The sequence below is a fragment of the Alligator mississippiensis genome, chromosome 1 (genome assembly GCF_030867095.1).
Source record: "Alligator mississippiensis isolate rAllMis1 chromosome 1, rAllMis1, whole genome shotgun sequence".
Lineage (NCBI taxonomy): Eukaryota > Metazoa > Chordata > Crocodylia > Alligatoridae > Alligator > Alligator mississippiensis.
Genome location: NC_081824.1, coordinates 65,115,268 through 65,140,046, shown reverse-complemented (window position 1 = coordinate 65,140,046; position 24,779 = coordinate 65,115,268). Strand labels below are relative to the sequence as shown.

At 45.6% G+C, this 24,779-nt stretch overlaps 1 long non-coding RNA gene across 1 annotated transcript; it reads left to right on the top strand.

The window, feature by feature from the left end:
* The first annotated feature begins 10,911 nt into the window (after positions 1 to 10,911).
* On the top strand, positions 10,912 to 23,587 carry LOC109285535 (uncharacterized). The gene is made up of 3 exons (XR_002093284.2): positions 10,912 to 10,979; positions 20,962 to 21,054; positions 21,831 to 23,587. It is a non-coding gene; the product is annotated as an uncharacterized LOC109285535 (long non-coding RNA).
* Positions 23,588 to 24,779: the final 1,192 nt, after the last annotated feature.

The following is a 24,779-nucleotide window of genomic DNA, read 5'->3' as shown; positions in this document are numbered from 1 at the left end:
CTTAAGGCACAGCCACCCTTCTCGGGCTTCCATTTCTTCAAATCTCCTACTCTGCAGTGCTTCCTTGACTAATCGCCTGAGTGCATTGAGATCAGCTTTCCTAAAGTCTAGCACTTTCACCCTACTTGTCACCTTACCCACTCGACGTCTTATGGTGTATTCTATTATTAGGTGATCACTGTCCCCCAGATAGCTACTGATCTGGAGGTCCGCTACTATGTCATCTCCCATTGCCAATACCAGATCCAGTTTTCTTACAAGGTAATAAAAAAAAAAATTTCATTGTCCTATGTCTGTATTTAGAATATACACACAGACTCTGTATGTAAACCCAAATAGACACTGCTATTCAGACATAATCTTGGTAATAATTTTGTTTCTAATATGTTAATAACAGTGAAAATGAGTCCTTGATAGCAGTGACTAGTGTAATACAAGCAAGCTTATCAAGTCTACCACTGCAGTAATGGGTATGACAGTCAGTTTTGAAACAAAATATCCATTGTATTAATTCTAGTAACAGGTTTCCACTGATTGAGTCTGCCAGTTCTGCTGAATAGTATGGTGAATTTACAGTATGAACAAATGTAAATGTGGTATTAATCTGAAGCCACAAAACCCATTCGTGACCTGAACCAATTTGTGACCTTAACTATTTAGATAAGAAGTGATCTAGGTTTTCATGCCAGCTTCATAATGAATCAAACCCAGCCTCTTGAGATTAAAGAAATATTGTAATTTAAAGAAGAAAGTGTGTAGTTCTTGGTTTCAGCTGGGTTTTTTTCTGGCCTGACCTGATCAAATCTAGGAAATATTGGATATTTCATGTGACATCTTGCTTTTAAGAGTTTTCTAGATGCCAGAACTTCAGACTAATACTTAGATTTAACCACTGAAAATTTGAATTCAGTGTTTCGAAGGTGAAAATTAATGCCAAATTGTTGAACACAAATTAAGTAGAAATTGCCACCTGGTCCAGCCAAGCCATGCTGCAATTTAGTTTAGAACATCAACCTTTTAGTTTTTTGCTGTGTTTTAAGCCAGATTGTTAAATTCAGTTGTAAAGTATCTGCTGTTTGGGCCAGTGAACAGAACTTGGCATGATTTATCATGTCAGTTGAAACTGGATATGAATCCAAATGTCACTGTTTTTTTTTCCATTGTATGTAAAGACATGGAATTACTCTAGGCAGCACTAGAGTTTACCCTAGCTATTTAGTGGGCAGATCTCTTAGATCAGGGGTGTGTTACCTATTAGTGGGCAGATCTCTTAGATCAGGAGTACTTGGAAAGGGACTAGGAGGTATGTGTGGGTGGGTGGGGACGAAGTGTTACCTCCCACCACCCTGCACCATTTCCCAGGAGCAGGCCAGGGGGGATGACAACGAGGGTAGTGGCTCCCCTCTGTGGGCCACACAGGTGCCCCTGGCCAGCTGGACAGAGTGGGGGGGGGGAAGCTTGCATGTGATGGCCACCATCTGCCACCCCATGCCACTGCCTCTATGTGCAACCCCCCACCCCTCTCCGCCTTGGGCCACCCCCCACCCCTGCTCCACATCCAGCTGCCACCACCCCATCCAGCTCTGCCAGAAGTATACCCAGAAGGGGTACATTCTTTAAAAAAGGTTAAAAACCCCTGTCTTAGATCATTGACAGTAGTCTTCTGTACATATGGGCAACCTAGATTTCACTCAGCTCCACTTGCATATCTTTTACCTAAAGTCACTGACAAGTTGATAGACATATTCATGACACTGCATAAAGAGAGTAAGCACTGTGTCCCCAGTGAGGCCACTCAGGATAAATGTATAATAGGAACAGATGAAGAAGCCAAGTAAAGAAACATGGGACATATCAAACAGAACTAAGGGGAAGGAAGGAGAAAGTAGAACTGCTAATTATGATGTGAAAAGAATTTTAACATCATAATTAGCAGAGGTAAAGCAAAGAATGGATTAATTAGATTCCTAGAGGGAAAAGGTCTGAGGGATGATGATGTAGAACTTGTTGGGTTGAACAGAGAGGAACGGACAAAAAGAAGTTCCTTGACCTTGCCCCTGAAGAGGTCATTAGTGTCCTTGTTAAAAATGCTTTAGCTGGAGTGACTGGTCTAATTACTTCCACAGACCCAGTAATTAAGACTTGTCCTATTGCCAGTGAACTCATGCATGTCAAAAACTTTCTTGTGCTTTTTCCTTTGAGAGTCATTCTTCCATTGTAATAAAAAGGGGTTAAGCTGCATTTTGTCACAATTTTTTCTACCTCCTTAGCTCACTAGTTTCTGCAGAGTGCAGGTTCATTTTCAAGTCCATTATAATAGGGACAATATCATCTCCCACTTTTTAAAATTTATTTTCAAATATAGTAAGAATTAATATGCACAGTTTAGTAACCCATTAGGAAAATGCTTCAAAGGAAGTGAAATCATGTTATTCTCATGTAGGAAGAAACCTACATTGTAATTTTTCTCTCTGCCGTCACAGCATACATTGAATTTAGATGATAAACTGCATTTGACAGGTATGTCTAATTGATGGTGATGATGACAGGGTACTTCAATAGTAAGAAATGACTGGATGAAAATATATGGACCAGCATTTACTTAACATACATGTTAGTATGCCTATGTTATCGTCTGGTATTTGAGTCTTGCTTGGAGTCTTGCAATCTAAACATAAAGGCCACATCCTGTTCCACCTCTTGAACAGCTAAATGGATTTAGATGCTTAAGTGCTATTCTATTTCACCCTGCTCAAGTCCCTGATCTATTTTGAAAAACACCATTATCTTTCTCTTAAGACTGAATCAAAAAGCCGGAAGGCGGAAGATACACATACCTTTAGCATTAATAGATGTTCATGGCCTAAAGCAGAGTGGAATGGGATTTCACTTATTTACCTAAGTCCATTTATGTACCTAATAAGTGAAACTGAATCTGTACCAAAGTTACCTTATGATCACAGCAAACTGCAAAGTCTCATTAGGTTATACTGCTTCTGTATGCACAAGTAACATTCTTATAGCCAAGATACCAATGAAAAAATGCATTTTCATTGATCCATTATATTTTACAGGGACTTTCACTGAAGCCAGTTTCCATACTTTCCAGAAAATATATTTAAGGGGCTGTAAAATTATATACTTAGTAACTGTTAAGCAGACAACTCCCTGAATTTCTGAAAGCAGAAATGTATAAAGCATTTTTAACAGGATACAGCTTATGTAATTTAGTATCTTTTCTAATTAAATACTTTGCTATTTTCAAAATTATACGTAGAAAAGGTATAGCATATCGATTGCAATTGTCAGAATTATAGTAAAAACCAATCTGGCCACTTATATTTACCGCTAAACTTGAGAACAGGACATTAGAGAACTTTAATGAGTGAATGTGAAGGGAAATACCTTGTATAAATTGGATAAATTCTTATTATAAGTTATATTCTTAACAACAGTGCTGGTAGCAAGTATAGGTTAATATGTCTGTATTAATTATCAAGAGTTTTAAAATAGTACTAATCCTCTTTGCATCACATAAAGGCAAGGGACAGAAATTACACATAAATAGGAATAAGTGATCAGAAACCAGTTCAAATCTGTAACACAACAGAACTTCAGTGCCCATAAACTACTTTCAAATTGGTCAAAACCAGTTTAAGATAAACCTGGATGGATGTAGTATCAGGCTTAACTGATTTAGGTTAAATCGGTTTATTGAACTTTTGTCCCAGATCCCCTCCAGATTCAAGTTAACTCACAGTCCCCCAGCAACCCAGGATGCTTTGTCCATCCCTCGCACACCCCACCTCACAGGGTGGGCAGGCTAGCCTTGGCCCAAGCTAACTTCTCTAGCCAAGCAGGAAGGTGTGCTCTAGTGGCGTCCAGCTTCTGGCCTGGGCCACTGTAGGCATGTGGCTGCATTTCCAGAATCAAAAGTGAATGTCAGTTTACTTGCTTCTTGGTTCAATGTACACAGTTTAGATTAACCTGTAAAGATTGAATTGATTCCATCTTGGGCTTTTTAACTATCTATACTCAGCCAAAAGGATTAACTGACAAAAAGTTCTCACCGTGATTGGTAAATAAGGAGAAATAGTATTTTATCATTCCTAGCTGATAAATATGTCCAGCGCTGTTAGATTATCTCATATGCACTCTTTGGGTGTGTCCAGATGAGCACACACATATTGTTTGTGGTGCCACAGACCTGTCTGTGGTGCCACAAACCACATGTGCTGCACATGCATATGTTCACACTGCTAATTAGCAGTGCAGCAAGTTGTTTTAATACCAGGCGATCATGGTGCCAAAAAAAAACACCCCATGGTAGAGAAAAGCTGGGTGCTGCATGTGGTGGCAGTGTGCGCTGCCCAAAACTAGACCTTTGCCAGCCAGAGCCATGCTCTGGCTGCTGGCCAGGCTCCTCCTACCTGAATCACCACTGCTAGAGCCCTGGGAGGCCCCCAGGAACTTAGGTAAAGCTGCTGGCCCCAGCCTCCCCTACCCTACCCTACCCTGGGCAACTTGCCATGCACCAGAGCATGCATGCAGGGTCATTCCTTGGGGACAAGTAGCAGCGGCACAACTATGTGCCACTGTTATTTGTCCCCAGGGGAACGCACATGCGCACTCATCTGCAAGTGCCATTTGTGCTCTGTTAGGTACTCACTGGGCATGTCTACATGTGCAATTCATGCAAACCTATAAGTTCCAGTGCAGCACACATTTGAAAGTGCAGCTGGGACCACAGCCAGTCATGTCAGTATCTGCACATGCGTTGCTACAGAGTAAACAACTCCACCATAGGATGGGACTTGTGTTTACAAGTACTAACCTATGGCAGAATTAATTAGTTTACTCCATTCTAATAGCAGCACATGTGCAGATGGTGATGTTTTACTGTGGAGCTAATTAGGCAGCTCTGAAGTAAAGATCTTGTGTAGACGTGCCCACAGTTAGGTAACCAGTACACAGTCCTCGTAAGTGAATACTTGGAAATAACTCTTAAGATACTACTTTTCACTGCAATGCTGAAAAAAGAGCATATTTGAAAAGCCTATTAATAAAATGTCATGTATTCTGTATGGTGCTCCATTGCTGTGAGACATCAAATGGTGCCAGCATTAAAAAAATAACTGATTTGGCTTTTCATACAGAATAACTCAAACTCTTTGGCCTATAGACTTTGGAACAGAAAGCACTGAAGAAAACTGGTTTAAGTGGAAGAATAAAATATAGTGTTTTTTGGGGTTTGTTTTTTTTTTGCAAGATAAGACAGATAAGTGGTCTGCATACTAGACAACTGTATTTTCTAATATGAAAAAGACAAGACTATCTGCAGAGCATGGGTCTCTAGTGATCAGCTCACTGAAATGGTTGGCAAAATGTGCTCAGGCTATTTGAACTATTTGAAGCCTATTATTTTCCAAAGAGAAATAATGCCCCGCCCCCTCCCCCCCCCCCCCAAAAAAAAAAAAAATTCCTGTGAGAGAAACTATATTCCTGTTGAGGCAAGTGGAAAGTGGGTGGTCCACCCACAACTGATAATAAAAGATTGCTAAAATATGGGGAAGACACAGATTCATAGATGTTAGGGTTGGAAGGGACCTCAGTAGGTCATCGAGTCTGACCCCCTGCCCTGGACAGGAAAGAGCGCAGGGGTCAGACGACCCCAGCTAGGTGCTTGTCCAGTCTCCTCTTGAAGACTCCCAAGGTAGGGGAGAGCACCACCTCCCTTGGAAGCTCATTCCAGATTCTGGCAATCCTTACCATAAAGAAGTTCTTCCTGATGTCCAACCTAAATCTGCTCTCCATCAATCTGTGGCCATTGTTCCTAGTTACTCCAGGGGGTGCCCTAGTAAATAGAGCATCTCCTATTCTCTGCTGCCCTCCCCTGATTGAATTTATAGTAGCCACAAGATCACCTCTCAGCTTTCTCTTGTAAAGGCTGAAGAGATCTAGATCCCTCAGTCTCTCCTGCAGGCCTCTGACCACACGAGTGGCCCTCCTCTGAACCCTCTCATGATTCTCTGCATCCCCCTTGAAGTGCGGTGCCCAAAACTGGATGCAGTATTCCAACTGCAGCCTGACCAGTTCCACATAGAGGGGAAGCATCACCTCCCTGGACTTGTTTGTCATGCATTTGCTAATGCATGATAAAGTGCGGTTAGCCTTGTTGAACGTTTTGTCACATTGACGAATCATGTTCATCTTGGAGTCAACTATGACTCCAAAATCCCTTTCCATTGCTATGCTGCTGAGAAGGCCATCCCCCAGCCTGTAAGTGTGTTGCTGGTTCTTTTTGCCCAGGTGCAGCACTTTGCACTTGTCTTTGTTGAACTGCATCCTATTTCGTTCTGCCCATTTTTCCAACCTGTCCAGATCTGCCTGGATCCATTCTCTACCCTCTGGTGTATTAACTTTGCTCCATAATTTAGTATCATCTGTGAAGTTGGACAGGGTTCTCTCCACACCCTCATCCAAATCACTGATGAAGACATTGAATAGCACCGGTCCAAGGACCAAGCCTTACAGGACTCCACTGTCCACATCTTTCCAGGTTGATATCCACCACCACTGTCTGGGTGCGACCCCTAAGCCAATTTGCCACCCACCTGACCATGTAATTATCTACATCAAAGCCTGTTAGTTTATTTGCGAGAACAGAATGAGATACCATATCAAAGGCCTTTTTAAAGTTTACGTAGATGACATCTGCCTCGACTCCTGCATCTAAGCATTTAGTGACCTGGTCATAAAAAGAAACAAGGTTAGTCAGGCAGGATCCACCTGCAATGAACCTGTGCTGATTTTCCTTTCAGCGTTATTTCCCTTGGTGAGCTCCCACAAATGTGACCCTTAATGATTTTTTCCAGAGTTTTACCAAGGATAAAGGTGAGATTAACTGGCCTATAGTTTCCTGGTTCCTCCCTCCTCCCTTTCTTGAAAGTAGGGACCACACTGGCCCTTTCCCAGTCCTTTGGGACTTGACCGGAGTACCATGAGTGCTTGAGCAGCCAAGCCAGAGGCTCTGCTATGACACTGGCCAATTCCTTCAGCACCCTTGGATGAAGTTCATCTGGGCCCACTGTTTTGAACACATCCATCCCCTCCAAGTGCCCTTTCACTAAGTTGGTGGCCTGGTGTCCTTCCTGTGTCTATCTATGATCCAACTGGGAGATTTGTCTTGGTCTGTGTCTAGGAATACAGATGCAAAGAACTCATTGAAGAGCTCAGCTTTGTCCCCCCTCTCTGTCACCAATTGCCCTAGTTTGTCCCATAGGGGTCCTATGCTACTTTGCACCTTCTTTTTGCTCCCTATATACCTTAAGAAGGACTTCTTGTTGTCTTTAATTTTTGTTGCCATCCTAAATTCTAATCCTGCTTTGGCCTTCCTAACTGATTCCCTGCAAGTGCGAACCAGGGAGGTATATTCCTCCTTGGTAGTTATCCTCTGTTTCAACAGTCTGTATAACTCTTCCTTTGCCCTTAGGCTTTCCTGAACTTCCCTGTTCAGCCAAGAGGGCTTCTTGGCCCCTTTGCCCCTTTTATTTGCAATGGGGTTGTCTCCTGTGCCCATAGGATCTCTCCCTTGAGGAATGACCACCTTTCCTGGACCCCCGTTTTGCCAATGTTCTTGAGCTTTAACACCTCACTAACTAATCTCCTAAGCACACTGAAGTTAGCCTTTCTGAAGTCTAGCACTTCAGCCCTGCTGGTTAGTTTACCCACCCTTCGCCAGATAGTGAATTCAATCAATCAATGGTCACTATCCCCTAGGTTACCTTGTACCTGCAGATTATCCACCAGGTCATCCCCTGTAGCTAATACCAAGTCCAGCAAGGCATTTCCCCTAGTGGGATTGTATACCTCCTGCAGTAAGTGGAGGTCCTGTATTCAGGTTAAGAACCTACATGAGCGGTTAGATTGACTGACTGCTCCTCCCAGCAGATGTCAGGGTATTTTAGGTCACCCATGACAACCATACCTTTTGACTGTGTGGCCAATGAGAGGTGTCTGGAGAATTCCAGGTCTAGTCATCCTCCTGGTGTGGCAGTCTTCAGTAGGCCCCTACTACCAAGTCCCTTTCCCCCCAACCCCCTTGTATCCTGACCCACAGTACCTTTGTTTGGTCCTCTTCTGATCCCATCTTGAGTATAGAGGATGTATATTTTTCTTTAACATAGAAAGCAACCCACCTCCCCTTTTTTCCCCCTCTGTTCCATCTGTACAACCTGTAACCCTCAATGCCTACTGCCCAGTTGTGAGTAGGGTCCCATCAGGTTTCAGTTAGTCCAGCCAGGTCAAAGTTTTGCTTGCAAGGAGTGCAAGTTCCTCCTGCTTGTTCCCCATTCTCCGAGCATTAGTGTAGCAACATTTAAGCCCCCTGATGGGTGCTTTTGGTAGCCCCCTGTCCTGATGTCTATAGGGCCTCTTAGTGCTTACCTTAGTGCTTAACTGGGCTGGTCCAGTGCATTGCTCATGGCTTGCTGATCCTAGGTTCTCCTTATCCTCTGCTTCCCTGTCCCCCAATTGAACATAGTTTAAAGCCCTTTGGAGGAGATCAGCCAACCTGTAAGATAACAGACTCCTACCTTTAGAAGAGAGATGAAGACCATCTAGTCTCAGGATGCCCGTCTCATGGAAGTGCAGATCATGGTTCTAGAAGCCAAAACCTGAATGATGGCACCAACTCTGGAACCACAGGTTGACTTTCCTGATGCAGGGATCCTGATACTGATGACATATTAAAGGATAGGGCCTGATGTTAACAAATACAAAGAAAAGATGAGAAAAAATACTAAAGAAAGGTAATTTAATATTAGGAAAAACACATTAAAAAGCCAAAGCAGAAGGGATATCCAAAGAACTGAGGAAAGTACTCAATAGTACCAGTTATGATGAGATTGTAATAAAATTAGCTATACAGAAAAGAAATGAGGGTGCTATTACAGGGCAGCAAACACATGCAGTGGTAAAAGGCAATGGTGCAAAAATGGCAGAGACATACCAAGTTTTCAGGTGATGAACAGATCATTCCCAGGATATGTAGGAAATGCTCAGAGCAAACCATGTTGGATGACAGTGCCACACAGGCAAACAAAGAATACAGTGTACAATGCAGGCAATTGAAGAGTACCTTCCAGGACAGCATGTTAGCAGCAATGATACAGTGTTCTTTTTATCTATATGAATAAGGAAAAAAATATAAGAATAATAATTATAATAAAATTAGAATAAAATAAGATAATGAGGCCCAGAAAAAATAATGAAACAAACCCCTAAATTAGCATGTGGCACAAATAAACTAGCCAGTACATCTCTAATGCAGAATAAGGGAAAAGTTTAGCTTACACCATGGCATTAATATTTTTTGGATCAGTGACTGTAACAAGATATGGAGAGTGGAAAGGATCCATTCTAGATATTGGAGGAATGTAATATTAAATTATATAACATTATATAAGATATAAGGAAATTGCCAATGCTATGAGGAATAAACTAGGTTATGATAAATATGCCAACAAAAACTCATACCAGGACTGAAAGCCTAAAAATCATTTAAACCTGATGCCAATCCCAGTGGTCATTGTATAGTACCTTCAGGAACATCACTTTTACAAGTTCCTCCATGTTTCTGAGTCTGACCAAAATAGATTTCTGGTATCTTATAGTATGTGGTTCTTTTCCATCTTTATGGTCTGACTGTATCTGGCCCAATAAGAAACTATAAATAGAGGATGAGTAATAATTTGGGGTGAAATGACAGGAGTTCAGCAGGTGGTCAGCACTTCTCAGGGTCTGGCCTAATGAGATGTCCTTGTGATACTGCTTCCTGTTCCACTTAAAGCTTTAATGATCCTACACCACAGTTCAAATATTCTGGCTTGAATTGCATGGCAGTTGTGTTTACTAGTAGATATTATGTTGTAGTAATTCAATGCCCAAGAAGAGGGATCTGGCTTTGGGCCTGAACAGATCATACGGCCTCACAATCAGTAGAGGCTTTCTTTTTGGCTGCTGCATATTTAGAATCTGACAAATATAATTACACAAAGCAGCCCTGATAGAAAAAAATAGCTTGTCTTTCATGCTGCTTGATTTCTTTTCTTTAGTCTATAATATCTTCTTTCTTTTATGCTATTAACTTTTTGTGTATGTATGGCTGTGAAATGCACCTAGAACTGTATTGACTTGGACAAGTTCTGTGGAGCAAGCGGGGAGTGGCAGGCAGCTCCTTGGAACTGTCCCCTCACTCATCCTGGATCCTCAATGGCCTCTATTTGCTCTCACTGAGTAGATTCATAAGAGGTGAAACTGGGACTTTTAGTGCCCTGGGAACAGCTGCATAAGAGTGTGGACAGTGTATGTGTGCGCATATGCACATGCATGTACCAGGGAGTCTTACAGCACGGGATGCTGCTGCTACTGCTGCCATGGCAGAGGCAGTGGAGCAAGGGCTGCCGAGGGCACCCCCTCTAAATCGGCATCTAAGGAGGCACCTGATCTTCCCCTCTTCCATTTCCAAGAGGAGAAATCATCATTTGATGGCTCAGGGCTCCCTTCCCTTTGGCTTCTGCTTCCTGCCCCACACCAGGAGGTAAGTGTGGCACAGCCTACAGTGCTGGGGAAACCCATAGTGTGGGACTCTAGCACTGATATAGCACAGTGGAGAAACCTGTGGCCAGGGTACTGACAGTGGGGTTGGGGCACATGCAGCCATGTGCCTGCCTGCACACACTGCAGCCGGAGAGGGAGTGCCCATGTGACTGGTGCAACTGTGGGGGGGAAGTACTCATGCGGTCAGAATAGTGGTGTTTGGCCCCTGACCTCTAAGAAGCTGGACAGCCCTGAGCTAAACCTATATGATAATTAATGTTAGAAATTAACATTTCTATTTTGGTGTCTTCCAGAGACCATAGTTGAGACTGAGCTCCTGTTCCAGGTGAAGAAGTAGACATGGTTCCTACTCTGCAGAGGTACATTTAAGTTATTTCTGCAGTCTGATAGAAAACATATCACCTGATGCTTCAGCGGTAATCACAAGACATTTTTGAGGAAAACCAAAAGGAGCAGAGAAAGAGGGGGGAGAGAGAGGGGGAAAGTGGCAGTGGACAAGACTTTCCTAACAAAGTGTAAAGAAAATAAAAAACTATCAGAGTTAAATAAAGAAAAAATGATTTGGGACAAATGTATGCCACTATAAGTTACTGCTCACCAATGAGAGTGAAGTGTTTATACCCTGGTCATTAATGAAGAAGTAACAGGCAAAACTCACATTATCTTCTGTGATTGAGCCCCAAATGATATTTCTTCCATTTTATTATATTCCCTGTACTGTGTATTTGTAACTAAGGATGAAACTTTTTGTTGGATTGCTGATTTCTTTAGCCCCCTGGCAGATGTGCAAGTGAAGGTGCAGTGGGATCTGATGCAAAATCTCTACAAGTTCTCTTCCCACCATGACACACATGCATGACAGCAGGCATGACTGTGGGATCCAGCATCAGATCCCATCACGCCTGATTGCTGGTGCAGGGGGAGCTAGGCATCATGATCCTGGGCTCCCCCTGCACTGGCAAGTAGTAAGCTCCTGTTGTTGGAAGCCCCATCAGCTGATGGGGCTTCTAGTAGGCATGTGCAAAGCAGGTTGTATTTGATTTGGATTCAGATTTGACCTGATTCAGGGAACAGTGATTTGGTTCACTGATTTGGATCACTGTCTCAATTTGATTCAGCTGAATCTGAATCTGAAGATTCGATTCTGATTCAGAGAATCAGTGAGTCACCCATAGACACAGCTTTATATTTTTTTTCTACATACCTCGAGGTACCAGGCGCAGCTTGTGAACACTGAGATGGTGGGATGGATGAAGCATCCCACAGGAGCACAGGGGGAACCCTTGCGTGTTTGGCAGTGGACCTGGAAGTGGAATAGAAGTACTTCCGGTCCACTTCTGGGTCTGCCGTGGAGCATGCGGGGGACCCCCTGCTCAGCGATTGGCCATGGGGGGGACCCTGGGTGCCCCCCCAGAACCAGGAGGCACCAGTCACTGGGCTGGGGGGGGGGTTCTGGTACACTTCCAGGGCACTGCCAAGCACGTTGGGGACACCCCCCGCATTCCTGTGGGATGCTCCATCTGCCCCACTATCTCAGTGTTCATGAGCTGCCTGGTACCTTGAGGTATGTAGAAAAAATATATAAAGCTGTGTCTATGTCCAAATTGTCGAATCTCTCCAAATCTATCTGAATCGAATTGGAGGCTTCCAATTCAATTCAGAGAGATTAATGGGTCTCCTTATTTGATTCAGATTCAGGGATTCAACTGCCAAAAAGGCTGAATCTCCTCTGAATCAAATCAGTAATTGAAACTTCACACAACTCTAGCTCCCAACTATGTGGGCACACAGCATGGCTGGGGGCCCCAGCCTGGCCACACATTCAATTGCACATGTTTTGTGTAATAACTTTTGGCTAATTCTTTGTTTTATCACACAATTAATTGCTTTAACATGTAGCCAGGAAACAATTTAAGATTATATTAACTGCTTAATTATGTCTTAAGTGTAATGTGTGCCAGGGGCCTTAGAGAAATGCTGTTTACTTGTTGTGGACAAAGCATATAGCAGAGCTGCTGGTAGTCATCATTTTTAATTAGGTTGTGAAATACTTTTTTTCAAAGTACAAGGAGATGATCTGCTGCAACCAGTGCAGCATTTTTCAGTAAAAGTTGATGTTCATTTTCTCACTTGGAAAATATTCAGCGTTTTCTGTTGGAGGGGGTAAAGTGTAAATCTGAAGTTACCTCAGATACCTATTCCCAAAATGCAACAAATCATTAAAACAGATACAATTTTAACATGTTACATTTTGTCTTCTAGGGAGCAATTTGGCTCATGTCTATGAATAATGCAAATTGAACATGGGGAATTTTATAATAATATTCTGAGCAAAAAATCGCCTCAGACTAAAGCTACCAATCTGAAGCATTGTGCTTTAGTAGTGTAGTAGTGTAATAGTGTACAGTAGTATAGCTTGGTTTCACTGAGGAGGGGGTAAACAAATCTGGTTTAGCTTTCACTTACAACCAAGTAAGTGCATGCATGTGGGCAGATACTATAGAAGACATACAGGGTACGCCAACATGTGAATATTAATGTTTGTGCTGGAGTTTATTGCTCTGGGGCTCTGTGTTGACATGTGAGCCTGGGACTGCAGCTCATTGAGCTGGGGTGGAACAGCTCGAGCTGGCAGGAGCTCTGGGCAGGTGCAGCTGGTGAATTCAGACTGGTGGAGTGTTTCACAGGGAGCAGGGGGGAGGGGAGGAATTTGCAGCCAGTCAGGAGTTGGGGGCGGGGGGAGCGGTGCTTGCAGCCAGCCGGGCATAAATGGCTTGTAGTGGGGAGCCTGCAAGCCCCCAGTGCTCCCAGCCAGCTGCAAACCCCGCTCCCCACCCGCTCCCATGGGACAGTCCACCACCCCACCAGTTTGAGTTCACCAGCTGTGCCTGGCTCTGGGAGTTAGCTTGCCAGCCTTGGGCTGCTCCAACACAGCTCGTGGGAGGATCGCTCAGCAAAATCTGAGCGGTCGCAGAGCTTCCTCTCGTGCGTGGATGACCTCTACCTGACTCAAGAAGTCTATGGGCCAACGAGAGGCAAAGCGCTGCTCGACCTGGTGCTGGCTACTGGGGAGGACCTAGTCGGTGACCTAGTGATCGATGGGAAGCTGGGTGACAGCGACCACGAGCTGATCACCTTCACCATCCGCCGAAAAGCTGGCAAGTCAGTCAGCAACACGCAAGTCCTTGACTTCAGGAAAGCCGACTTTGACAAGCTCAGGAGGCTTGTCAGTGAGGCCCTAAGGGACTGTGACCACAGGGAGAGGGGAGTTCAAGAAGAGTGGTTGCTCCTCAAGGGAGCGATCTTCAATGCACAAACTAAGTCTATTCCATCTCGGAGGAAAGGCAGCAAGAGGGCACAGCAGCCCCCCTGGCTCTCCAGGGACCTAGCAGACCTCCTGAGGCTAAAAAGAAAGGCCTACAAAGGATGGAGGATGGGAGTCACCTCCAAGGAGGATTATTCTGCACTGATCCGGTCCTGTAGGGAGCAGACCAGGAAAGCCAAGGCTGCAACTGAACTCCAGCTAGCTTTGAGCATCAAGGACAATAAAAAGTCCTTTTTCAGATATGTGGGGAGCCGGAGGAAAAGTAGGGGCAACGTTGGAGCCCTGCTGAACCAGATGGGGCAACTGACAACTGACGCCCAGGAAAAAGCCAACCTATTAAATAGGTACTTTGCGTCGGTCTTTCATCAGCCCCATGGGACGCCTGTGCCTGCTACAGGGCCGGGAAGTCCGGGTGAGGGTGATCCCTTGCCCTCCATTAATGCTGACTTTGTGAAGGAACATCTTGAGAAGCTGGATACCTTCAAGTCAGCCGGCCCTGACAATCTTCACCCCAGGGTACTCAAGGAGCTGGCGAGCATCATAGCCCAGCCTCTAGCGTGGATCTTTGAAAACTCTTGGCGCTCTGGTGTAGTGCCCGAAGACTGGAAGAAGGCCAACGTGGTGCCTATCTTCAAGAAAGGGAGGAAAGTGGATCCGGCTAACTATAGGCCCATCAGCCTGACTTCTATCCCGGGGAAGATCTTAGAAAAGTTTATTAAGGAGGCCATCCTTAATGGACTGGCCGACGCCAACATCTTAAGGGATAGCCAGCATGGGTTTGTTGCGGGTAGGTCTTGCTTGACCAATCTCATTTCCTTCTACGACCAGGTGACCTATCACCTGGACAAGGGAGATGAGATTGATGTCATATATCTTGACTTCAAAAAAGCCTTCGATCTGGTGTCCCATGATCGTCTCTTGGAGAAACTGGCCAATTGTCGCCTTGGGTCCCCCACGATCCACTGGCTGGAAAATTGGCTCCGGGGTCGGACCCAGAGGGTAGTAATTGATGGAAGTCACTCATCATGGTGTCCTGTGACCAGTGGGGTCCCCCAGGGCTCTGTCCTTCGACCCATACTGTTCAACATCTTCATTAATGCTGTGGACACTGGAGTCAGAAGCGGACTGGCCAAGTTTGCCGATGACACCAAACTTTGGGGCAAAGCATCCACACCAGAAGACAGGCGGATGATCCAGGCTGACCTGGACAGGCTCAGCAAGTGGGCGGATGAGAATCTGATGGTGTTCAACGTCGATAAATGCAAGGTTCTCCACCTTGGGAAAAGAAACCTGCAGCATCCTTATAGGCTCGGCAGTACTATGTTGGTTAGCACTATGGAAGAAAGAGACTTGGGGGTCATCATTGACCACAAGATGAACATGAGCCTGCAATGCGATGCTGCAGCTAGTAAAGCGACCAAAATGCTGGCTTGCATCCATAGATGCTTCTCAAGCAAATCCCGGGACGTCATTCTCCCCCTGTACTCGGCCTTAGTGAGGCCGCAGCTGGAGTACTGCGTCCAGTTTTGGGCTCCACAATTCAAAAAGGATGTGGAGAAGCTTGAGAGAGTCCAGAGAAGAGCCACGCGCATGATCAGAGGTCAGGGAAGCAGACCCTACGATGACAGGCTGAGAGCCCTGGGGCTCTTTAGCCTGGAAAAGCGCAGGCTCAGGGGTGATCTGATGGCCACCTACAAGTTTATCAGGGGTGACCACCAGTATCTAGGGGAACGTTTGTTCACCAGAGCGCCCCGAGGGATGACGAGGACGAATGGTCACAAACTACTACAAGATCGTTTCAGGCTGGACATAAGGAAGAATTTCTTTACTGTCCGAGCCCCCAAGGTCTGGAACAGCCTGCCACCGGAGGTTGTTCAAGCGCCTTCATTGAACACCTTCAAGATGAAACTGGATGCTTATCTTGCTGGGATCCTATGACCCCAGCTGACGTCCTGCCCTTTGGGCGGGGCCTGGACTCGATGATCTTCCGAGGTCCCTTCCAGCCCTAATGTCTATGAAATCTATGAAACCTATGAGCTCAATATGCTGCAGTGGGGCTGGCTGGGGAACAAGAGTGCTTCAGTGCAGGGCTAACCATCAGGCAGCCTCCACACTGAAGCACACTTATGCCCCAGCCAGCCTACCTGTGTGTTGTGGCAAAGTAAATAACTCAGCCATAGGACAATACTTGTATCTGGCAGTACTAACCTATGGCAGAGTTAATTATTTTACTTTGGCCTAACAGCTCTGAACCTGTAGACTGGTGACGCTTTGCTACAGAGCTAAGTAGGCAACTCAATAGTAAATGTTTCATGTAGATATACTCACAGAAATGTTCTTCATCGTCTCCCTATGAAATTTACTGTAATTTGCTTCTTTGTCTATACCTTATGTTTTTGGCATATTTTTAAATCATATCATAACTACAAGAGATGAAACAATGTTTTGGGTCACTTTTTCCCACCTCAGACAAGAGAACTTCATTCCCTCCATAATACTCTAGAACAGTTGTTGGCAACCTATGACCTACAGGGTGGATCTAGGTCAGGCTTGTCCAACATATGGCTCGCAGGCCACCATGCAGCCTGCCAAGGCATTTTCTGAGGCCCACGGTGCTGCGATGGGAAACAAAAGTAAACACAGTTTACTTTTGTTCCTGCCCCTTGGCCCTCCCCCAGCCCCTCAGCAGCTTTCTAATGGCTGCTGAAGGGCTGGGGAAGGGACAAAGTTCCCACATGCACCACATCAGCTTGATGTTGCCGACGCAGTGTGTGTGGGAAGAGGAGTAGCCATGGGCCACTCAGGACAGGATGAGCCCAGCTGGAGCAGCAGGGGCTCAGCTGCACTTTCCCCTACCTGCACTGGTTAGTCCCGAGCGGCACATAGCTCCACCTCTGCTTCTGCTGGCTGGTGCCGACCCGGGCGGGTCTGTCCCACTCAGAGCATCACGCAGCTGAAGCCGGATTCCCACGTGCTGCTGGAGGAGGCCAGCCAGGTCAGCACCAGCCAGCAGAAGTGGCGGTGGAGCCATGTGCTTCTCGGGACTGACCAGTGCAGCCAGGAGGAAAATGAAGCTGAGCCCCTGCAGCTCTGGCCAGGCTCATGCCGTCCCGAGCGGCACACGGCTCCGCCGTCGCTTCTGCTGGCCGGTGCAGACTTGGCCCAGCTTCTCCCATCCCCAGCAGCATGTGGGAAGCCGGCTTCAGCCGCATGCTGCTCTGGATGGGATGGACCCAGATGGGTCAGCACCGGCCAGGAAAAGCGGCCCCCTGCCTGCACCAGTCAGTCGATGGAGCCGGCTCCGAGTCCACCAGGCAAATCTCTGGCCTGCTGCTCCCCCCCCCCCCCCGAGCCTCCGGGTGGGGTCTGCCTGGCCCGGCGGTGCTGCCCGAGGTGCCTGGGTGTGGCAGGGCCTGGCAGGTGCCTGCCCCCGGGCTCCAATGGGTAACTATTAGTGCAGTGTGTGGAGTCAATGGAGCTGGCTCCGAGTCCACCAGGCAAATCTCCAGCCTGCTGCTCCCCCCTGGAGCCTCCGGGTGGGGTCTGCCCAGCCCAGCAGGACTTCCCGAGGTACCTGATGGTGGCAGGGCCTGGCAGGCGCCTGCCCCCAGGCTCCAAAAGGTAACTGTGAGCGCGGCAGTTGGAGTGGATGGAGCCACCTCCAAGTCCACCTGCAAGCCTCCGGCCAGCTGCTGCTCTCCCCCAGAGCCTCCAAGTGGGGTTTGCCCAGCTCGGTGGGGCTGCCCAAGCCGCCTGGAGGTGGCAGGGCCCGGCAGGCTCCTGCCCCTGGGCTCCAGGGGTAACTGTGTTAGTGTGGCATGTGGAGTCGATGGAGCCACCTCTGAGTCTACCCAGAAGCCTCCAGCCTGCTGCTCCCCCCTGGAGCCTACGGTGGGCCTCCGGGAGGGGTCTGCCTGGCCCCGGGGGCCTGCCCAAGGCACCTGGGGGTGGCACAGCCCGGCAGGCTCCTGCCCCTGGGTGCCCGAGAAGCCTGATGTGTGGAACCTCTCCCGCAGCCAGGCTTGGCTCACTGGCACTTCCCCGGGAGCAGGGACCTCCAGGTACCAGGATGGTCAGGGAGAGGCAGGGGGGCAGCAGGGCAGGACCTGGAGCCAATGTTGGGCAGGGGGAACTGGGGAAGTGTGGGGGGGCAGTGAAACATGGAGGCACGATGCCCCGGAGAAAAGCATTTTCCCCCTGCCTGCACTGGTCAGTCCCGAGTGGCACATGGCTTCTGCTGGCTGGTGCCAACCTGGCTGGCCTCCTCCCATCCCCAGTAGCACATAGGAAGCCGTCATGTTGGGGCCTTGGCAGACAGGGTCCTGGCATGATCTCTGTGGGGTGAGGCAGCAGGAGCCAGTGTCTGCCAGACCCCACGCTCCGGGCTCACAGTGCTTACGCCACTGGGGCTGCGTGCATGAGCGGCCAGGCACCACGGTGAGCAGGGCCATGCGGGCGGGTGGGTGAGGGGCTGCGGTCCAGCGGCCGCCTTGCTCCAGCCCCCCTTAGGCAGTGCCAGCTTGTGAGGCTGCACTGCTCAAGGGATGGAGATGTGGAGCTATTTATTTCTCCACTTCAGTCTCTGGGGCAGTAGCTGGCTGGATGCAGAATGGGTCCTTCTTGCTCCTGCCCACCAGCAGCTACCATGAACCTTGCAGTAATAGGCAGGCAGGGCTACATAGGCAGGGTCTCTCTGGCCCAGGACAGAGGGTGTTTGAATATGGCTCGCCGGCTCACTGAGTGATAAAAAGTTCATCATCAGGACCCACATTCAAAAAGGTTTCAACATCCCTGATATAGGCCATGGAGCTTTTGGATCTGGTCCATTGAGCTCTGTGTTTTGGCAGTAGCGGGCTCTGCCTGTGCCACAGCTGGACACTGAGTACAGAGGACCTCAGAGGAGGGGGAGCTCTACCTGCGCTGTTTTGCAGCCAGGTGACAGGGAGAAGTGGTGAAGGCAGCTGGATCCCAATGCTAGACTGCCTCAGATCTGAGCTGAGTCATTCTGGCCTGTTGCTGGAAAACATTGCTGATTCTGCCTTAGAATATTTTCTACAACCTATTTTTAAAAGATTTAATGAATAATCCAAGTTGTGACTTCCATTCAGATTGTTTATTCGTGCTATCACCTAAACGAATATGCTTTACATCCATAATTTTACTTACTAGACTTAAGCAAGTTTCAACACCCACTGTTCTGCCTCTCATTTACACATTGTTCCTGATCTTTTCTCAAACCACCCAGTGATCTCTGTACTCTGCCACAGCTCTCTCAACCCTGCTATTTGTTCAGTATCAGACCACTCTGCCTAATTGTTTCCCCATGCGCCTTTCAGTGTCTCAAGCATTTAGGCGTTTTCCACATGTGTGCTAAGCATATCATCAGTCAATACCAGAGTCTTGTCATCAATGGTTCTAGCAGGCTCCTCTTCATTATAAGGAGTGATTTGAAATTTAATGTGCTTTTGGCCAGAAAATTGACATGCTTCTTTTAGAGCAGAGGAACATTCTACTTTTTTTTTTTCCCCAAAGCCATTTGAGGGAAATTGACCTACCATTTTGAAGTTCTAATTAGGATAATATACTGAAACTTAAGAACCAGGGGAGATGACTTGCCAAATCTCACACAGCTCATCTGTGTGGAAAAAGGGTTGTAGAAATTAGGACACTTGAAACACGGAGTCATGTTTATTCCATTTGACTATCATTTGAAGCTCCAAAGGGGACTCAGGTGGAAGGGTCAATGAGAGATGGTCTGTGTATACTTTGGCTACAACCATTCCTGACCCCTTTCTGTGAATGCAGCGTGCATGGTTTAAGTCACTTAAGCCACACAAATAACATAAAGGGCTCTTTTCTGATTTTTATTTTTAATGAAATATGCAGAATTAGAATAGTTAAGCATTTCCATATAACTGATATTCTAGTTTAAAAGTATGGGCTTGATCTTGATTGGCATCAGGATCAGACCCTATAAATTTAGGCTGTCTATATTAAGGGAAGTCTCACTGGCTTAATTTATGGCAGCTGCATTACTCTAGCTTAAAATATCATTCATATCAACACAGCTTTACCCAGCTGGAACCAGTAAATTGTTTAGAAGTTGTTTGGTGCTAGTGCAGCACATCTGTGTTAGAAGTACTAGTGCCAATATAGTATCAAACAAAAACATGTCTTTAATGAAGATTGGGCCTGAGATACAGAGAGGTGAAATAATTTTCCTAATGAAGTACACACCTAAGATTTACAACGTTTGGAGTAGTATATCTACTTAGTCCCCTAGGTCATACTCCTTCTTGAGTATTTTCAATATGAAAACTTAAATATATTTGGGCCTTAAGAAGGGTATTATAAATATTCCCTCTAGTATAATGACTTTGAGATGAAGGCACCTGCCTGCCTTTTATACTTGTATTTTTTTTTAATTCTTATTTTCCTTTCTTGAAATATAGTTCTTAACTAGCTGCAATATTTCAATAGTTTGATTTATTACAAGCATACATTGATATTTTCCTCTATTAGGAGCTTTTTATCTGATGATATTTGGCACTCAGTGCAACAGAGTCCACCATATATTTTACAACCCTCTCGTTATTTTCTAATCCATTGCAGACTAATTTTTTGTCAATGTTTCATTCTGACCTTAATTTGCATTTGCTCTAGTACAGCAAGTTCACAGGAATTAGGCAAGACCTTTCTGTGCATATGTGTTTTAAACCAGTCTGTTTTTCTTTTACATTCTAGAAAGGAGCTTAAATGCTCCCTATACCATCTTCCTAAAACAAAAAACAAAGAAAAACACAGATCTATGAGAATTTGGAAATTCCCTAAATAGATCACATCCTGCATTTACCTAGTCTGATATGCCTGATGATCTCAAGTATCTGACCAGAGGGAAAATTCTTTTGTGAGACCAGTTTAAACTGCATATGTTCCCATGGGGTAATTTCCTACCCCAGACACATATTTTGTGTAGTATCTTAAAGTTAATTGATTCTAAACATTTTTCTTTCTAGGACATTGTCACTGGCACCGCAGTGCACAATATCCCCAAAGAACATCCATCTTACAGGAATGGTTTGCTCTCTGTGGATGAAAAATGGCCCAAGGTAACATGTTACCCCGGCATGAATGTGTTTTTCCATATGGGGTAAAAAGGAACCCCAAGCCCATGTAAATGCACTTGTTACCCCAATGCAATTTCTGTATAAATGATAGGCCTAGACCTGTTTGGCCACATCTGAAAGGTCAACATTCATTCACACCTCATTTATGTCCATTTCAAGTATCCATGGTAACTAATGGATGGCCATCCTCCACTTTGCTTTTGAAGAAGATGTGGTAATCCCTTTTGCTAACCACTTTGTTTGCAGATTGCAAGGTCATCAAAACACCCTGCCCTTTGCCAAAAAAATGCCAACCCTTTGTCACACCTAAATCCACTTCTGCTCTCTTTTCTCATGGCAAAACTCTGCCTCACCTGCCCCTTTTATAACATACAAGATAGTTTGCCCTGCCTTTGTTGGAAGTGAGAACAAGGAGCAAAGGGACAGCAGAGAAGAAATGGAACAAGATCGTACTCCAATACAGCATACACTATGGAGTCCCCTTCAATGCTAAGGGCTTGACATCCCTATGCCCCTTTTACCTGCTCTCAATAAACCCTTGAATGTGTCATTTCCAAACAGCATCCACCCAGATTTGGCTTGCCTGCAAAGGGTGGATGCTGGTCTCTGGCTTCTGTGCCCAGGAGGAGAGGGTGCTACCTGTGCTGCCATGGGGCAGGGTGGAATTGCTTCTGTGGAATTGCACAGTTGGAGAGGCTTGTCTTTGATTGTTATTTATATGCATTCAGCAGTAATCAATTTTTAATTTTTTTCTGTAGTTCAGGATGAGAAGGCAGCGCATATTCAGTGCTGAAGCCTGTCTTGCACAGGTAACTGGGGATAACAGTGACTCATCCACTGATGAAATCTTATCCCAAGGCAGTGAGGATGCTGACTTTGGAGGAAGCTTCACCCGACTTAGATGGGGAGGAGTTGGTGCCACAAGCACAAGTGATGCCAACACTTCCAGTGGGAAAAGGAGGAGGACACAATGGTGGAAACATTCCCTCTGTTTCTTTCACAAGATACCTGGACTCTTATCATAAGAGAAACAAACAGGGAGTGGAAAGAAGATTCAGGGAGTGGAAAGAAGATAGAAAGGAGTGGAAAAAGCTGGACAAAACAAAGCTGAAAGCCTACCTTGCCCTCCTACTGCTGAGTGGTCTATACCATGGTGGTCATGAGGAACTGGAGGAGTTGTGGGAGCAATGCACTGGGTATCCTTACTTCCGTGCCACCACCAGTTTAAAACAATTCTGTCAAATCACCAACTGCATGATATTTGACAACAAACTGACACATGAGGAAAGGAGAGGTATGGGCAAGCTTGATGCCTTCAGAGAGATTTGGACACAATTTGTGGAGCAGCTGAGGAAATGGTATATTCCAGGAATATACCTGATGGTTGATGAGCAGCTCATTACGTTCAGGAGTCACTGTCCTTTCAGACAGTATATGCCCAGCAAGCCTGCCAAATATGGCTTCAAAATTTGGTAGTGCTGTGATCTTGGCACCCAGGTCATTGAAAAACTGGTTCATACCTGGTACAAGATGGGAAGGAAGATTGTGGGTGACAATTTCTTCACAAGTACTGACCTGACAGAAAGACTGCTACAGCAGGACTTGACCTATGTGGCTACAATTCAGAAAAACAAGGCTGATATCCCAAATGAAATGCAAACAAATCAAAGAAGGGAAACTTTTTCATTTCTTTTTGCTTTTGATGGAGAACTCACCCTAGTTTCCTGTGTTCCAAAGAACTCCAAAGTTGTGCTGTTGCTGTCAAGCATGCACCATGACCTGTCAGTGGGTGGAGAGCAAAAAAAGCTGAACATCATCCACAACTATAATAAAAACAAGGGTGGGGTGTATAACCTTTGCCACTTAGTCTGTATAACTACCTGCAGACAGAAAAATCAACAGGTGGTCAATGACACTATATTTCAATATGCTGGACGTGGCTGGCATATTGCCAGCCTCATCATTTAGCTAGGCCACAATGCGAACTGGAAGCAAAGATCACATTTAAGAAGATGGCACCTTTTTTTGCAGGAGCTCAGAGAACAGCTAATTGATGGACAAATAAAATGAAGAATGCTGGATACACGTAATCTGTCTAAATCCATCAAGTCTGGTATGACTGCCCTAAATTATAATTTGCAACAACGCACCCCGGTAGAACCTTCTGCAAGCATGAGTGGACATTGTGCTTTTTGTCCAAGGACAGATGACCGCAAAACCCGGAAATGATGCGAAGATTGTAAATGACTTACTTGTGTGCACCACATTGCATCACTGCTGCTTTGTGAGGAATGCAATATTTAGTTAAAACAGTTAGGAAATGTTTTTGGAAGTAATTGTTAGTTTGAAAACAGCGTGAACTGCAGACATAGCAAATTGTTCATTCGTGTTTTGAAACTCTAAAAAAAGTTTAATTTTGTTTATAGTTCTAGTCAAATAGTATTTTGGGCTCAAATCATCATACATACTCTTTCAAACAATCTGTTTGTTGAATAAATAGTTTTTGGTACATTTATACTGTTGTCACTGGTTCCATTTTGATCATGGGGGTGGGGTAACAAGTTTGAGAAGGGTTGAATTGCAGGGTAACAAGTTACCCCATGAGAACAGCAATGGTTACAGTTTCATGAGAATAAATGAAGATTAACTCAGATCACATGGACCAGCCCCACCAACAACAGAACCGAGGGGTTTTTACCATTAGAAGCACTAGTGTTTCCCAGTGAGCCTCCAATTTCTTCCTGTAGCCAATATGCAGTGCTTCAGAGGAAGACAAAACACAAGAACAAAAACAAAAACAAAGCCCCAAACCAACCACCATCACCAATAAAGCCAAAAAAAAAATCAGAAAGCAAGTGATCACCATGAGGATGCAAAAAATGCATTTCTTTCTAACCCTGTCAGTTAGTGATCCACAAGCTAAGCATCTGAGTGTCAGGAACCAGAGCCTGCATGGGAGTAACTGGCAGCAGGAGCTCTTTCAGGGCCTCTCTGACCTTCTGACCTATCTTTTCCTGATTCCCTTACGCAGGCCCCTAGTCTGAATCCTGTCTATTTCTTTCTTTGCCTACTCCTATTTCCCTGGGTTGTGACCCTCTAGGGTCAAGTACTGACTACCCACATTCAATTATGACCCTGACACTGAAGGGTTCTCTATACCATTAGGAACAGAAGCACATCACAACCTTTCTCACCACCTTTCAGAGGGAGATATAAAAACAGCTCTCACAGCCAACTTATACATTTGAGGGGAAACAACCCCATACTACAAACAAATATGGCCCCATGAATAAGTTTATTCTCCATTGACATATTACTGGTGTAGACATTGTTGATGTAGGGGAAGGGACTAGAATCAGAGAAATGGCTGGCATTGTAGACACAACTAACTTTTTCATCCCTGGTTAAATCTCCACCTTGAGACTATGAACCTGCTTTTAAATTAAACCTAAAGGTTATTCTCAAGCAACAGCCGGCAGTGATTTCTAGGGACAGGCTGGAATGACCCAGTTTGGGTCCAAGACTGGCTGGTGCAAGAACTCAGACACTACTGCCACCACCACTGCTGCTTCTCCCTACAGCTTTTGCATGCTGCAGCATGGACAAAACTCCCCACTGCTCAGCCACAGTGCTAGGGAAGACTCCACCACTGAAATGCTGTGGAAACCTCACACTACTGGAAGGTTGCTGTAGTCCCCCAGCTTTGC